This window comes from Priapulus caudatus, unplaced genomic scaffold, assembly GCF_000485595.1.
Source record: "Priapulus caudatus unplaced genomic scaffold, Priapulus_caudatus-5.0.1 Scaffold617, whole genome shotgun sequence".
In the NCBI taxonomy this organism is placed as follows: domain Eukaryota; kingdom Metazoa; phylum Priapulida; class Priapulimorpha; order Priapulimorphida; family Priapulidae; genus Priapulus; species Priapulus caudatus.
In genome coordinates this window covers 119,695-125,002 of record NW_014577678.1, presented here as the reverse complement: position 1 = coordinate 125,002, position 5,308 = coordinate 119,695, and positions in this window count along the sequence as shown.

Sequence of the window (5,308 nt, the reverse complement as noted above, 5' to 3'; positions counted from 1 at the left end):
TCTCTCTCTCTCTCTCTCTCTCTCTCTCTCTCTCTCTCTCTCTCTCTCTCTCTCTCTCTCTCTCTCTCCTCTCTCTCTCTCTCTGAGAGAGAGAGAGAGAGAGAGAGAGAGAGAGCTCTCTCTCTCTGCATACTGCTTTCACCATCCTTCCATCTCTCAATTCTCGCCTATATTTATTTTTATTTGCCCTCAGCCAACCGGGGCTTTGCGTTTGACCGAGGGGCAAAATACGCAATCATTCCCAAACGAAAATTCGATACGCGAATCAACTACTGCTGCTACAACTCGCTCTAAATGCACGGTGTATGGATGGAGCAACGGCCGTGTAATTCAGGTGCGAGGTCTCGTGTGAGGTGTGAGGTCACGACATCCATTACCGTGCCGGTGTGAGGTCACGACAACCATTACCGCGCGTGCCACCGGTGGCTCGAGAGCGAGGCTAGATGTGGGTGTTGGTGAATTAGCCCGAAGCGAATTCAAAGCATAGTCTTGCTTCCCGATTTTATCGCTCGCTGTACATATAAATTTCTATTGTGGACTATTTCTATTTGATATGAATTGACCTCCGCCATCAACATGGGAGCCAAGGAGCTAAATATAACAAGGAGAGGAAGCGGATTGGCTGTGTGCTTTTCGCCTCCAGGGCGCCATCTATGGAGCATAATCAGCTGAAACGACTGTGCAGACCATAGAAATAGATAGATAACCTATCTATCTGATTGTAAACCTATCTATCTATCTACAGGTTATCTATCTATTTATATGGTGCAGACCGAAACCAGAGACAATAGAACACTAATCTGTTCTAGGGTCTCTGCCGAACCCAAATTTGGGTCAGATATGGCAGCGCTTCCTCTCCTTGTTATATTTAGCTCCTTGATGGGAGCAACCACATTGCGTATGTCGTATGATTAATTCTCGTTTTTTTAAATTCTATTTTTTATTGTCATTTTTGTTATATAAGTGCTTTTGTATGTAATTTTATTTTAATATTGTAAACTTATGTGTGAATTCCCTTGCAGCTGAATTTGCATTGCTAGGTGCTTCTGTATTGTCTTCTGTCTCATTTCTCTCCCCCCCTCTCCCTCCCTCTCTCTCTCTCTCTCTCTCTCTCTCTCTCTCTCTCTCTCTCTCTCTCTCTCTCTCTCTCTCTCTCTCTCTCTCTCTTTCCTTTTCCTTTTTTTTCTTTTCTTATCTTTCTTTTCTTTTCCTTTTCTTTTCCTTTCCTTTTCCTTTCCTTTTCCTTTTCCTTTTCTTTTCCTTTCTCTTTCCTTTTCCTTTTCTTTTCCTTTTCCTTTTCCTTTTCCTTTTCCTTTTCCTTTTCCTTCTTCCTTTTCCTTTCCTTTTCCTTTTTTTTCCTTTTCCGCTTTCCTTTTCCTTTTCCTTTTCCTTTTCTTTTCCTTTTCCTTCTTTCCTTTCCTTTTCTTTTCCTTTCCTTTCCTTTTCCTTTCCTTTTCCTTTCCTTTTCCTTTTCCTTTTCCTTTTCCTTTTCCTTTTCCTTTTCCATTCTTCTTGCTTCTTCTTCTTTCTTCTTCTTCTTCTTCTTCTCTCTTCTTCTTCTTTCTCTCTTCCTCCTCTTCCTCCTCCTTCCTCTCCTCATCTTCCTTCTTCTTCTTCTTCCGCCCTGCACGCCCACTTTTAGATTGAACAACTACTCTCGGTATCGCTGAGGGTGGTCCCTGCCAGAGCAATTTATGCGACCGCGCCACATCCCTTTTAAGTCCCCGGCCATCAGTAGAAAACTTTTCAGTGGTTAGTGCGAGCCACGAAGAATTCGCAGCGCACGCGGATCGACTAAGAAAAGCTCCATGAGCGCAAGCGCACGCGAAAACGCTGTGTGCAAACGGGAACACCGCGCATGTACGCGATGTGAAAAACAGACGTTGGCGGAACGAAAGGACAAACGTGAAACGATAGAGAAGCGCGTCCGTCAATATACGGAATGTCGGTTAGCGAAAACATTCGGAAAACTTCTCGGGGTACGGCGCTGCTGGTCGAATGACTCCCGCGGTGGTCACCGTCGTAATGCATTGCGACTCAAAATGGAGGAAACGGATTATGTTTCGTGCGTTTAAGCTATACGTGGAGCTAAGCAACGTCGAGAATACATGGCAAATATCCCTTCCGAACGTGACAGGCCGCCCCCCCCCCCCATGACTACATGGCCCAAAGTTTCCCATGACCGATGGTACTATAAATTTTAAAATGCACTTTTATATTTCTTCTAGGTCGGACGGCGGAGGGGGCACAGTTACCTCCCGACATCTAGCGTTAGGGAACTTCGCGGTACTGCTATTCCTACGTGCATGGACTATGTTGCATTAAGGTATATAACGTAAATACTGTAGATTCGCACAGTTACGTGTATGATGGGTGTCACCATATATATACGTAATTGCCGTTAGCAAATCCACTACGAAAATTATATATATATATAATATAATTATATTTAATAATCTATAATAATTAATAAATAATTAAATAAATAAATAAATAATAATAAATAATTATATAATTAATAATAATATATATATAATATATATATATATATATATATATATATATAAAGTTATACGGACACGGTAGAAATATTTTGACCTTTATTGGCATACAGAACTGTTTCATGTGGAGCGAAACTCCACACTCATCAGTGCCTAATCACAAGTGATCTATTTAAAACATCCGAGCAGTATAAAAACATCATGCATAATGTCATCTAATTGTTCATGCGGAGCGTTCTAAAGAAATACCATAGATACTAATTAACGTGTCATTGTCGCGTGACTGCTGCGCGCCTGGCGCTAAACTGAATTCATGCAAGAGTTTACATAACGTCCTTAGTAAAAATTTATCTTTATGTCTGCAATTTACTAACAAGTTCGTTTCTTTGTTTCAGTGTCGCGTCTCAGGTTTGCACAATATGTATAGAACTTCTCTGTTAAGCATAGGTTGCATTTTTTGTAGTGTTCGAGTAGTGTGGCGCTTTGCTTCAGTATCTTCCATTTAAATACTGTTTTTAAATGGGAAGTACTGAGCAAAGCGCCACAGCTACTCGAACACTACGACAAAAATGCAAACCTTGCTTAACAGAGAAGTTCTACATATTGTGCAAACCTGAGACGCCGACACTGAACAAGAAAAACGAACTACTTATGTAAATGATACATAAGATAAATTTTTACTACCAGGAACACGTTATGTTAAACTCTTGCAATGAATCAGTTTTGCCGCCAGCGCGCAGACAGTCACGACAATGACGCGTAATTAGTATCTATGGTATTTCTTTAGAACGCTCACCCATGAACATAGATGACGATTATGCATGATGTTTTTATACTGCTTCGGGATGTTTTAAATAGATCACTCTGTATTAGGCACTGATGAGTGTGGAGCTTTCGCTCCACATGAAACAGTTTCTGTATGCAATAAACAGAGTCAAAATTCTACCGTGTCCGTATAACTTTATCTATATTTTGCTCTACTCATGGTAGTATTGAGCACTCGCGACACACGAGTTTCATAAACAACCATTGAATCTATATTATATATATAATATATATAATATATATATATATATAGTTAAAAAAAGGATATCCGACATTTAGTTTTACACAAGTGCTTTCATCTTTATAGAATCTACATGCACCTGAAGATTCTATAAAGATGAAAGCGCTTGAAAAGTGTAAAACTAAATGTATATATATATTTATATATATGTGTGTATATATATATATATAATATTATATGATAATGTCAAAGAGTAAGTTAAATACAATTAACTGCCTGCGGGGGATTGCAGTCGAAGTTCTGAAAGCTGCTACACGTTACATAACAGTACCACGACCCAGAGGACTGCACCCTGCTTAGTGATTAGTCGCCTGTGTGAAACGTATAGCAGCAGCACCCGCCGCGCGTATATTCCCACCATGCACATTTTATTGAATACATATAGCAGGCGATAATGTCCGTCGTCGGGAATCGGCACGCATTACGCGCCACTCGGACTGCCACTAAAACTTTACTGCAAAGAAGCGAACGCGTGTGCGTGCATGCATGCCGAGTGTACGCACACACTGAATCCCCGTGTCGGAGTGTCCGCACGCTGCGAGCAATTACATTAGGCGAACACTGGCGCGAGCAGCAGCTCGTAAAGCTACAGAGTTCACGGTAAGTCATTATTACCACCATCATCATCATCGGCTGCAGCAGTAGCAGCAAGCAGCGGCCGGGAGCAGCAGCAGCAGCACCACCGCCACCACCATCATCATCATCATCAGCAGCAGCAGCAGCGGCAGCTACAGCGGCAACAGTAGCACACGCAGCAGCACCCAGTCCTCCACCCCCACACCGTTAGCTAAATGATTTTTTCGCGCTGATGCATAATTAAAGTGGGTCATTAGCGGTCATTAGCGGTCATTAGCGTCATTTTTAGGCCGCGTAATCACGCCCCCTGCGGTCGTCGCGCTCTGACGTGCCGACCTATCCCTGATCACAACAATTACAATAACATTACCACGAGTCCGGCTATACGAGCAGTGGATTGATGCAATATCAATATATGGCATACGGTATACGGTATGGGACGAGATATCTATGTTATATATGGTTTGGGATGGAGGATATATTTGTACGGTATATGGTATGGGATAGTTAGATGATATCTATACGGTATATCGTATGGGATGAGAGGAAATATCTACATGGTATGGGACAGTTAGTAGGGAGTAACTATGCGGCGCGATATATTCTACCAAGAGCGTATAAAAAAGGTACTTCTTATACTCTTTTTTCTCTCCCCTTCCTCTCCCCTTCCCCTCCTCTCCTCTTTCTTCTACTCTCCCCTTCTTTATACGCATCTTGATTCCACCCAGTGTTTGCATGGGGGAGGTGAGGTGCATGCCAGTTGCAAATCGAAATGCTATCGAAGAACCCTGATATCGCTCTTAGCTATCATAATATTTACATTCGAAAACATTCACAGCCGCGGTAACTATGCTGCAAGCATTGCTCTGCAGAATACTAATCCTATAGGTTGCATAGCATATTACTATTGTGCTTACAGTGTTTTATAATGTTACGACACGGGCGAAGGAAGAGCGTGGCTAGAGTTACGTGGTAACTAGAGTACATAATAGGAGAAGAGTATGACACAGTTTTAACAGCGTTTTCGCATAGTTTTCAACTTGTAAATATTCTACCAATATGTGAATAAATATATTCAAACTTTACCTTGTTTTTCGTCTACGATTCTCCCTTAATCATATGACACCACCAATTTACCTGAAAATCGTATGTGTTTCTCAAAAAA